Source organism: Anabrus simplex, chromosome 2 (genome assembly GCF_040414725.1).
Source record: "Anabrus simplex isolate iqAnaSimp1 chromosome 2, ASM4041472v1, whole genome shotgun sequence".
Taxonomy (NCBI): Eukaryota; Metazoa; Arthropoda; class Insecta; order Orthoptera; family Tettigoniidae; genus Anabrus; species Anabrus simplex.
Window position 1 is genome coordinate 585,587,399 of NC_090266.1, and position 13,460 is coordinate 585,600,858.

Sequence of the window (13,460 nt, forward strand, 5' to 3'; positions counted from 1 at the left end):
GTGATTGATCGAAAGAAAGTAAATTTAGAATAGAAAGATGGATGATGTGTAATTTCCAGACTTCGATTATACTTCATTGCCAAATGAAGCCTGTATTGAGTGAGATCATTGAACGCCCTATAGGACAGTCAGTTTAATTTGCGTACTGTTTTTCTTCTTCTTTCCTCCGTGTGCGGAGATTTTATTGTGGTAATGTTCTTTCATTTCTTATGTCACAATTCAAGAATAAATTGATATTCGTGGCCCCATTACATGATTCTTGTCATTTCTAGTAGTGCTAAACACTGTCCAGTAAGTAGTTGAACCCAGAACTCCTACTTTCACATTAGATAAGACTCCATCTTAAGTAGTTTTCTTATTTAGTTTTTTTAACGTAACCACCCCCGAAGTGCTCGAGTTGCCGAGGCTAGCACAGAAAGTAGGGGGAGGGCAGTTCGAAGCCCGTGTTGGCAATTCAGGCCGCTCTTCAATATAGTCTCATCCGTGGTTGTTCGTCAGGTTACACTGACGCATTATTATGCTTGAGTCTCTCATCGAAACCCTTAAGGGTGTAATATGTCAGTATGATGTAAAGCAAATAGCAACAATAACAACAATATTAAGTATAAAATGCATATATCTGTTAAGAAGTAGTATAATAAAACCTCGAAACGGTATCTGTAGATTAAGATGTCCTAATGAAACTGAGATCAGAGTTCAACGAAGCATTCAGTCTTTTAAAGTTGTCTCGAACTTGACAGTGATATTGGTTGTCATAATGTCTCTTAAAGACCGAGCGAGTTGGCCGTGCGGTTAGAGGCTCACAGCTTTGAGCTTGCATTCGGGAGATAGTGGGTTCGATCACCACTGTCGGCAGCCCCGAAGATGGTTTTCCGTGGTTACTCCAAGCCCTTTCCTCTCCTATCCTCACCATAAGATCTATCTGTGTCGGAGCGACGTTAAGCAAATTGTAAAAAAATTATGAGGTTTTCTTCCATTACTGCATTAATATTATTATTATTATTACACTAAACGTTACGGTCCAAAAGTTGCTAACAAGGGAGGTTTCAAGTATGACCATCTTCTAGCAAGTTATTCCTCGTGGTAACGTAATTTAATGACGATATTACGCTAATCTAGCAAGCAAAGAGCGAAATTAACCTAATAATGGATATCCTAAGAGTCGCATTATATTGTTTGATCACTAACGGACTTGATATTTTTAAATCACATATTAGCACATGATCGCAAGTTCACATTAGATAATAATTACTACAGTATAAAAAGCACAGGGTAGAAATTGAAACAGCGTTTCTACTCCAAAATATAAGCAAGACCCTTAGAAAAGACACGGTACTAAAAACACTAAAGAAATGCAGTGATATTGAGTGGTTGAAAAATAACAAATTTACCACATGGTAACTTACTCAAATTTATATCGACTAAAAGATTATATCAGAAATCAAGTCACTTAGAGAATTAGAAAATGTTACGAATTCAACTGATATTCCAGAAGATTTTCCATTGTGAAGACGACTGGATTGTCGCCCTGATGGAGATGATTTGTAGGGTTCGGATGCAATGATATTCTATGTCTGCTGTCTCGGGTCATGGAAGTAAAGATGACGTCCATGTCCTCACACGACCACGATCACGTCCATTCAACGTCGGAAGTTAGCGGTACTCTCTGCTCGAATCGAATGTTGGGTCGTCTTATCTCTTGCAATAACAGATGTGTTCACAACTACCTGAAACTTGTACAAAACAAAATTAATAATGTGTCCACATTACTACATTACTAACAGTCACTGGATGTCGGCACGTACAGTACACATAGTTTCAATAATCGTAGACGTTTAGTGTATGAAAATCCACTCGTGAGTGGCGGGAGTACGATAATGTGACCGAATGTTATTGATATTACACTCCCTAAAACATTTCTCGTTGATTTTCGATAACACGTTACGACATTTGTGCTTTGAAATTGGGATAATATTTAAGAATTCTTACACTTGATTTAACTTGTTATAATTATATAAAAAATAAAGTAAATATAAACAAGTTTGTGGCGTGCTGTTAGGGGCGCGCAGCTGTGAGCTTGCATCCAGGAGATAGTGAGTTCGAACCAAACTGTCGGCAGTCTTAAAAACGATTTTCCGAAGTTTCTCGTTTTCACACCAGGCAAATGCTAGGCAAATTAAGGCCACGGCCACTTCCTTCCACTCCTAGCCTTTTATTATCCCATCGTCGCCATAAGACCTGTCTGATCGGTGCGACGTAAAGCAAATAGTAAAAAAAAGTTAATAAAATAGTAGTCACATTTACTAATGTCAAAATACTATTAAATTTAGTCAGGTTAAACTGTTCTCAAAATAATATTCGCGCATGCACTCACAATGTGAGTAGTAAGTACTGCAACTGGATCAATAGTTACGCGAAGGTTACCCCACTGTATTATAAAACCTCGAAACGGTATTTGACTTGACAGGGTTCAACAGCTGTATGACGAGGTACACTACCTCTACCTAGTCTTCGGTTTTTTGACATGTGAATTTAATTTATGGTGGAGACGAACCACTAAAATATTTCAAAGATCTTGTTACATCCTATGGTTCATCGAGTACAGTGCCTGTCAAAAGTCTGTCAATCACGGCTTGTATTTTTCAGTTTTATTTAAACCTCGATATGCTCGTTATTAGGACTAATTATTTAAATGCCATTTTCAATTTAGTAGAATTCGTTCAGAGTTCTAATCTACTTGTTTTTATCTACCCGAAAAACATACAAAAAACTGTAGAGAAATAAGACTGTACTACTCTTGAATTCTTTCTTACAGTAGGCTACGTAAAATTTTGTAGTGAAGTTTTACTCTCTATTCGGTAGCCTGATCTTCTTTATGCACGTGTGTGACGTCATACTACTACAATTAAAGTCATCCTGTCAGACCGTACGTGTCAATTTTCTCTGACCCCATCGATATTAGGTGGGCAAGAACTCGATATTGTCTCATTTCCCTCTCTTAACAGCAAGCACTCACTACCCATGACAGGTAATTTGTGACCACAGACCCAATATGAGTGTGACATTCGTTTTAATTACTTCAGTGAGAATTGTCTCACTTCTACTCGTCAAGTCTAGACCTGCAGGCTTGAAGATTACCTCAGTTCCTAAATTTCTTGGACCATGCCCTCATTAACCTCATAAGCTTATTCTTATAATGATAGCGCTCGACAAATGAAAGGCATATTTGCAAAACAAATATTACAGAGAAGAAATGAATCACAGATTTCAACGGTATGAAAATGATGAATGTAACAGAATCACGCTTGAAGTGGAGAAATGAGTAAATAAATTGCAGTGTCATTAAACAGTAGGAGTGGTTGAATATGGCCATAAATGGTGAAATATAGTGGAGAGGCAAGTATAAAACACTATCATTGAGTATTAGTATTAAACTTGTAGTAGACGCAAAAAAAGCAAGCAAGCTTGTACTTATACAGTAGGGGATTTATTAATCTTATGACCATTAATCATGGAAAATATAATCTTGCGTGAGGACTGGCGTGTCGTTTCAAAAATCCATGTACGCTGACCGGGTTGCAAATTGCGGTCGTCTTTTTGAGACACCACTGATGTTATCACCTAGCTGCTATACCTCATAACATTGGACGAAACACTAATTTTAAATATATATTCAAGGGAGATGACGGATTGTAACAATAATTGATCGTTATTGACAAGTTATCTATTACATCAACATACTAAGCAAGGTGTTTTCAGACAGTTTTGGAACAAGAGTGCGATTATTGGTGGAGAATAAAATGTTTTATAACAACTGCGACTTCAAAACTAGGGGGATTTCATGGATCAGAATTTCAGTACACATCGAGCAACTGAGAAATACTTTGGATGGAATAAGCTGTCGTGCTTATACTTCGTATAGAGAAGACGTACTACCAAGGCTAATATATTTTAGCAACACTCGGAGAAGATATAATCATTACAGGTAAATAAAGGCATTTAATCAACGATTAACCTGCAGTGAGGTTTGGTGATAAAGTAGTTATATAGATCATACAAGGCTGTAATCGCGTATTATTTTCCCACAACCAGTTGTCGTGGGTGCAATGTACGTTGTACATGTGGGTGGGGTCCACTTTTATGGCCGGATACCCTTCATGATGCCAACAGCAGGTGGAGGGATGTATGTATCTACTCCGTTCATTCAGTTGTGACTGGCAGTGTGGTGTGTTGTGGATAAATTGAGAGGTGTGTATTGAGACAAACATAAACAACCAGTCCCCGCGACAGAAAAATTAACCAGACGTGCTAAAATCGCCTATTCAACCGGGAACAGAGCTGAGCACAGTTAAATAAATCGAATTAACTTGTAACAAAGTTTATCTTGTGAATTTCCAGTTTTGATTACTGGTATTTTCTGAGTACTTGTCAATGAGTTCGCATCCCATTGCTTCTTTTGTATAGATCTATTACTGGGTGGACTCGGGATAATTCTTGCTTCAGGTAATATAATATGAAAGCAGCGAGAACTACTACTGGTACAAATAAATACGCTGTTGAACTAAATGGCTGAACATGCTGATGAAGCTGAGCGTATGAAGTGGCTTCATATGAGGCGAGTTGAGGAGGATAGGTTGCATAAGGAGCTAATTGACTCGGTTAAGGTCTCTAAAAGAAGTAGAGGATGATTCAGCGGACTATATAATTTATGTTTAAATATTTCATAGCAAAAGGGAAAGAAATAGAATAAACAAGAGTTCTAAATGCAAGTATAGAATTATAGAATCGTGTATTTCATTCACAAAGGCTTGAATAATAAATACAAATGTTATAACAGCCCATTTTGATGTTTTTCACTATTGGTTCAGTGCGGCACTAACACCGACATGTTTTGGCAACAGTGGAATGGGAAGAGGTATATGTTTGGTGTGAAAATTGGATACCATGAAAAAATATCCTCAGGGCTTTTGGCGGTAGGGTACTAACTCACTACCTTCCGAATTCGGCATGAGCAGAGATCGAACTCATATCTGTGTTAGCTGCCACGTAACCCTTTGCATCAAACCTCTGCATCGTCTGAGTCTGGAATATCGAAATGACCCAGATGTGGCAATATAGAGCGACTTATCTGGGAGAGAACTCTCCCTACAAGCAAGCAGCTAACAGACTTAGCAAACTTGTGTTGTTTGCATTAAGTTTCTACATGAAAGGAACTAAAATCACAAGATTTTCAAAACAACGTTGGAGACTCAATGTTTATTAAAGAGATGATATAAAAGAAGCTTATCTTAAGTCTTTGAACAGTGTTTTCGAGCAGAAGTTAGAAAGGAAGGACTTCGCCAAGTTAAAAGGATTTTTTAAATAAATGCATTTTCTTGAGAGAGGTATTTCTTGTCCCTTCAACTCCATAAAGCTACATACTGTATTCTTCAGAGAGGTAACTATATCTCCGAACATTATTATACGTGGCTATATACGTGAGTATTCAGATCACAGCCATTAAATGTAAAAGCAATGGAGATAATAATTCCAGGAACTTCTCTCACAATGTCAGAAAATTATTCTCACCTTAGTTGCTATTTCTGATATTCACATTATTGACACAGTTATGTAGAAGCATCTATAGCTGTGTGCTAAGAGGCACATCATATAACAGGACTAAAAGATGTAAATAAAGTGCTTCGATTCCAGGTTCAATTTACTTCTTCTTTCTTTTATTTCCTGCTTTCTTCCTTTCTTTTCTTTTTTCTTTTCTTTCTTTCGTTCCTTCTTTCCTTCCTCCCTCCATCATCTTTCCCACTCCTGGGTGGTATATTGTGTGTGAACTATGTCTCACAAATAGGCTTGTCCCTGTTTTACACCCGAATGCCCTTCCTGACGCTAACCCTACTTGGAGGAATGTATTCACTATAGCGCGTTTCTGTGATGGTAGTTAGTGTAGTGTGTTGTGTGCGTATGAAGAAATGTGTGTGGAGACAAGCCCAAGCACACGTTTTCCGAGTCAGAGCAATTAACCGGACGCGGATAAAATCACCGGCCCGGCTAGGAATCCCAGACCTCAATAAGTTGTTTTAGTTGAGTATTGTATCAGATCTGAATCCTTAAAAAGGAAATCGCTGCAAAGCAAAGTCTTCTCCAAACTTCTTAAGGAGCAGAAAATTAAGCTTGTCAGAATTCTTAACCTCAGCACCAAGTACGATAGAGTGCCTAGCTCTATAATCACCCATAATTTCCCAAAGGAATGAGCCTATTGCTCAGCTATGTCATCAGGTGAGTAAACCATGGTATTATGTACCCATCTAGGACTCTTTAGTCACATTTCTCTTTGCTGGCCTATCACTATGGTAATCGAAGTTAAAATCCCAGTCAAAGCATGTAGGAATTTTAAACGTAATCATGTATTAAGTAAGCCAACCGAACCAGCTTTAACGATTAAATCATTAATTTTCATAACCAAATGTTCACAATATTTTCATTAGCACTTAATTAACCGCACAGCATGCTACTCTGACGCTATACTTCTGGAATATAGGTTAGGATATTATTATCTGTACTCAATTTTCTGAATGCGGACAGCATTCGCGCCACTCGAGACGTTTTAGTAGGTTATTGTGTATAACTAAAAATGCCATACTATATAAGGTACTCTTTAATTCATTACCATATTTTTATTCCACCCAAACCCTTAACATACATACAGACTCTAACACACGACAAAACAAACATAATATAACTACATAACACTTCCTCACCCCAGTCCGCCGAACAATGTTTTCGTCTTCCATCTTTCCCTCACGCCCTACACAGCAAACCGAGACCACGACAAAATTTCACACAACTTTTAGCGCTTTCTGTATTCCACAAGAGGCTACTCGGATGCTAAACGTATGTAATGTGGATTAGATGATTTGTATTTCTACTAAATTCCTTGAATTTAGTCAGCCTTCTCACCACTCGAGACGTTTCATTAGGTTAGTATTTATCATTAAACTAGCAAGATACCCGTGCTTCGCTACGGTATTATACTGAAATTTATAATTGAATGCTTATTGTTTTATATATAATCCGCCGAAATTCGCGATGTGATTCGTTTTCTGAGAGAATCCGCCAAAATTCGCGATCTGACTCGTTTTCTAATAGATTACGGCAGGTTTCCTGCCAGTTTTCAATCTTTCCTTCCACCAATCGATTTCGTACTTCCCGAGCTAGGTTCAGGTATTCCACACGGTCAGTTGGGTCCCTAAATCTTTGTCATCTTTTCCTATAAGCATATTTAATATGGATCAAATCCATCAGGAGATACGGCGTGGTGTCGTCTTGGGTGCCTTGGCGATACTGAACCCGCGGCCGAACTGAATTCATAGTCATTACCCGTCCAGGACCCGTTTCCAGCGCGGTCCGCACATTTGACGACGGTTCAGAACATTATTATTATTATTATTATTATTATTATTATTATTATTATTATTAGATGTTCTGAACCACACAGCAAGATGCAAGACCGCTACTTCGCGGTAAATTACACCTGCTGTCATTGTTTCCAGTCATTCGACAGGGTCAGGAATGGAATGAATAAAGCCCCATCTAGCGGCGACAATAGGAATTATGCCGGCTGCCGAAGTACTCCTCTGGGGCAATGATCGATGAATGACAAATGAAATGAAATATTGGATAGTGTTGCTGGAATGAATGATGACAGGGAAAACCGAAGTATCCGGAGAAAAACCTGTCCCGCATCCGTTTTGTCCAGCACGAATGTCACATGGAATGACCGGGATTTGAACCACGGAACCCAGCTGTGAGAGGCCGGCGCGCTGCCGCCTGAGGAACGGAGGCTCCTTATAAGTACATTATGAACAGTAAAATCAATTGTTCTCACCTCCTTTTACACCCCATCGCCGTTAAGTTTATTTACCCGTCCCCCACAAAAATTTAAAAGAAGGCGTGTTTCTTTATGTTTAAAGGAGATTCCAAACACCAATGTTCACATCTATTACCTTCAGTTTTGAGATATAAGTATCCCCTTTCACACTCCTACCCCCCCCCCCCCCCCCAAGTGAATTTTCCGGCAAAAAATACTTGTTTCTTTAATAGTAAAAGATCTTCTAAATACCAATTATCACGACTATAACTTCTTCAGTTTTTTATTTATGTGACCTCATGAAAGGAATTCAACTCCTTTTCACTCCCGCCCCCCAAAATGGTCCCCCCCTTAAAACGCGTTTTTCCTTGTTTTTAAAGGAGATCAAAATACTAATTTTCAAGTCTGTAACAACTTTAATTTTTATTAGATGTATGTATTCTCATACAATTAAGTCAATTAATTTTTAATTCTTTCACCCCCGCCCCCTTCATTGGATTTTCCGAGAATACATGTTTCTTTACTTTTAAAGCAGATTCCAAATATCAAATTTCACGTCTGTAACATCTTCATTTTTGAGATATCAGTAGCCTAATTAAAAGAATTCTACACCATTTTCAGTCACTTTTACCTCCCCCCCCCCTTTCCACCCAAGTGGTATTTCCGAAAACAAAAAATTCACGTCTCTTTATTTTTAATAGAGATAAAAATACCATTTTTCACTTCTGTAGCTTGTTAAGTTTTTTGGAGATATACTGTAGAAATTCTCATTTTGAAATGTAACCCCTTTTTAATTCCCCTTAAGTGGAGTTTTCAAAAACAAATCACCTATGTTTCTTTACATTTACAGGAGATTCTAAATACCAAATTTTTATGTCCGTAACATTTTACGTTTCTCATATATTTTGTAGATATAGTCTTTCAAAAAATTCACCCCAATTTGTCACTCCCGTTCAACCGCCATTAATTGGATTTTCCAAAAACAAAAAGTACGTGTTTCTTTATTTTTAAAGGAGATCCCATATACAAATTTTCAGTTCTGTAATATCTTCAGTTTCTTAGATATATGTATCCTCATTAAAGGCATTCAACCCATTATTCACCCCTTTACACCCCTCCTATTGGGATTTACAGAAAATTAAAAAATACGTGTTCCTTTATTTTTAAAGGAGATTTTAAATATCAATTATTACATCTGTAAGGTTTTAAGATATAGACACACTCATTTTAAAAATTCACCCAGCTTTTCACCCCCCCCCCCCATTATTTGGATTTTCCAAAAAGGAAAAAATACCTATTTCTTTATTTTTAAGGTAGATGCCTAATACCAATTTTCAGGTCTGTAATATCTTCAGGTTCTGAAATATCTCATTAAAGGCATTCAACCCGTTTTTCACCCTTTTCCACCTTTCCTATTGGGATTTTTTGAAAACAAAAAAATACGTGTTTCTTTATTTTTAAAGGACATTCTAAATACAAATTTTTACATCTATTAACTTTAAAAGTTTTGAGATTTTAAAAATTCACCCCCCTTTTCACCCCTATTAATATTTTTCAAAAAACAAAAAATACGTGTTTCTTTATTTTTAAAGTAGATCCCAAATACCAATTTTCAGGTCTGTAATATCTTCAGGTTCTGAAATTTAAGCAGCCACGTTAAAGGCATTCAACACATTTTCACCCTTTTCCACCCTTCCTAATGGGATTTTTCGAAAACAAAAAATACGTGTTGCTTAATTTTTTATGAAGTTTCTATATACCAATGTTTACATCTGTAAACTTTAAAAGTTTTGAGATATAGATGCACTCATTTTAAAAATTCACCCCCTTTTCACCCTCCCATTAATTGGATTTTCCAAAAACAAAAAAATACGTGTTTCTTTATTTTTTAAGGCGATCCCAAACACCAATTTTCACTCTGTAATATCTTCAGTTTTTGAGATTTAATTATCCTCATTAATGACATTCAACCCATTTTTGGACCCCTTTTCACCCCTCCTATTGGGATTTTCCGAAAACAAAAAATACGTGTTACTTAATTTTTAATGAAGATTCTATATACCAATTTTTACATCTGTAAACTTTAAAAGTTTGGAGATATAGATGCACTCATTTTAAAAATTCACCCCCTTTTCATCCTCCCATTAATTGGATTTTCCAAAAACAAAAAAATACGTGTTTCTTTATTCTTAAAAGAGATCAAATGTATCATTTTTAAAGTCTGTAATATCTTCAGTTTCTGATATATAAGTACCGGTATCCTGATTAAATGCATTCTACCCCCTTTTCACCCTTCTTCACCCCTCCTATTTACTTCTGTAAACGTGTAAAGTTTTGAGATATAGATACACTCATTTTAAAATTTCACCCCCCTTTTCACCCTCTTAGAGACGAAATATCCAAAAATCCTCTCTTAGCGAGCACCTAGATCTTAATATGAATATATCCCCAAAATTTCATTTTTTTTATGTCCAGTAGTTTTGGCTCGGCGATGATGAATCAGTCAGTCAGTCAGTCAGGACAAGTTATTTTATATATATAGATATATTGTCTTACAAGATTCTCTTTAAATTATTTCCTTATTTTTATTCAAAATCATTATCGTGCACTTAAACGCTTACACATAATATAACCAAGCAGCATTTTCCCTCCCCTCACCGCTGAACAGAGTTATTGCCTAGAACCTTCCCCTCGACCCCCTACAAATCAAACTTCAACCGGAGCAAGGGAACTGACTTCACCTCAAACGTAGTGCTGAAAATAATGTACAGTTAGCTGTTTAAGATAAGTATAGTATAGTTACTAAGGTGACAGTGGAGGACTTCTGCATTCATAGTTTTGTCTCACTTGTTCATAACATTACTAATTCACAATCATTGACAAGTTTACTCAATGTACTGTAAACAATAGGAGCTGCCTGGCCGAGGCGGTAAAGGCGTGCTCGGTTCGCCCGGAAGGACGTGGGTTCGTAAAATTTAAGAAGCGAGATTTCCACTTCTGGAGGTGCATATGGTTCTGACGTTCACTCAACCTACACCAAAAATGAGTACCAGGTTAATTCCTGGGGGCAAAGGCGGCCGGGCGTAGAGCTAACTACTCTACCCCATCACGTGCCGCGGTTAACAATGGTGGAAGCCTTTACCTTCCATTCATCCAAGGGCCTTCATGGCCTGTAAGGAGGTGACTTTGTCTTTGTCTTTTTGACTGTAAACAATATTTTACATATAAATGTTGGATCCCCTAAACATGCACCCGAAATATTTCTGAAAAGAAAGGTGCTATTGATGTGCGGTTTTCACAGAAATTAAGTGTAACCATGGGTTCACAATTGTAGCCCATAAACAGTTTTTTAGTAATTGTTAGAATGTGCATTATTTTAGAAAGTTGTATTTTTCAAACGAGACAATTCCTTTTGCGTTACAAAACAAAACTGGAGTAAAATACAATATCAATGGTTTTTTTTTTATTTTAGTATAAGTAGCTTACCAGCTGTCGTATTTTGAAAATTGTAAATACCGACAGTTGGCTGCTCGACTCAATTGCTTAGTTAAGACGCTATTATGTTCTTATGTTTGTTTCCTATGCAGCACACTGATTTCATTGCGACTTCCTTGTAAATTACTTTGTGATTCCGATAGTTCAATAAGTAGTACCGGTACGTGGTGGAAGATGGTATTTACCATTGATGAAATATAGTGTATGGAGAATGTAGGCTGTTCATTCTTTTGCTCTGTAAAGGGAACTATATCCCAATAGTCGTCATCCATCTTGAGAATTATTTGTGAACGTCTTCGACCAATTACGTGAGAGAGGACGTGTAACACGTAGAAAACGTCACAGAAACAAACGAGTGGCTGGAGAAGAGGCTGAAATTAATGTTCTAGCTGTTGCTGTAGATCTGCTCGTTAGTTCTCGTGCAATTCCACGAGGAAGTGACATAAGTCATGCAAGTGTACTACGCGTTCTCAGCCGTCTTTAAGTTCCATCCGCATCATGTCTCTCTCCATCAAGAGCTGCATAGAAACGATTATGAGAATTGTATTAACTTTTTTACATGGACATTAAGACAAGATACACTAGTTTTATCATGTATCTAATTAAGTGATGGAAGTTATATTTACAAATCATGGCCGAGTAAACCTCCGTAAACTAGCCCCATTGGCTTCGTCAGGGGGAACTTCAGGGTCCATGGAGTTTAAATGCATGGTATGGAATAGTGAACTATCACCTTATAAGCCGTTTTTCATAGAAGGAACACTAGATTCTCAAAAGTATCTCAACCTCTTAAAGGACCCATTTCCACAGATGTTAGAAGACATTCCACTACAGACTAGGAGGAAACTTTGGTATCAACATGATGGCCGTCCATCGTAAAATACACGACGAACTACAGGTTGTCTTCATCGATTGTTTCCATATCGTTGGATCCGACGAAGGGTACGTGTACCTTGTCCAGCCCGTTCACCTGATTTGGCCCTTAAGATATTTTTCTCTAGGGAAAGCTAATTGACACTGTTTACAAGGGCATACCGACTGTACCAGATGATATGAAACGACGTATTATTGCTGCCTGCGCTGAAATTTTTGATGAAATGCTAGAACGTGTTCTTCAATCTTTACATGGCAGACTGGAAGATTGTATTGAAGCTGATGGTCGTCATTTTGAACACGGCCTCTGAAGGCCAATTCTCTTTCTTCTTCAGAATCCACAGAATTTGTTTATTCACTTTTTTCTTAAGTTAGTGCTGAAACATGAAGCAGATAACTGTCGGTATTTACAAATTTCAAACTACGTCAGCTCGTATACTGCTTGTACCATAATCCTGAAAGAAAACACTATTGACATTCTAGTTTTATTCTGTTAATGGCAATAATCCTTCTTCGAATTGAAAAATGCAACTTTCCAAAATAAATACACATTCCAATAATTATTAAAATCTGTGCATGGGCTACAATTATTAGTCCTTTGCTACGCTTCATTTCTGTAAAAACAGCACATCAATAGCGCCTTCCATTTCAGAAATAATTGGGATGCATGGTTTAAAGTGATCTGATAGAATCTGTGCCTTGATGAGTTCACATTATTGACATGAGATTAGGCTAAGTGAGTAACATGCCTTTGATAGATACAGTTCCAGCATTGTCCTGGTAATAATGAATTTCTGCGTGTGTGTGTGTGTGTGTGTGTGTGTGTGTGTGTGTGTGTGTGTGTGTGTGTGTGTGTGTGTGTGTGTGTGTGTGTGTGTGTGTGTGTGTGTGTGTAGGAGTAATCTGAGTTGACCTAAATGTTGCAGTTTTACAATTAACTCTTCCATGATAGGTATGGTTTACTCAGTCGTGTGGTAAAATAGAACATCGAAACTGATTTGCAGGCGGCCTAAATAGCTTCAAATTTAAATGCTTAGACGTGGGAGTTGAGACCATGCGAGTTTTTATTATTATTACTACTCTAGGAATCAGTAGTAATTTGTCGGTCTCTCGCATGCAGAGCTTGGCTCTACAGTCTTAGCACATTCTTACATAATACTGCTCTGTACTATTATTATTATTATTATTATTATTATTATTATTATTATTATTATTACTACTATTATTATTA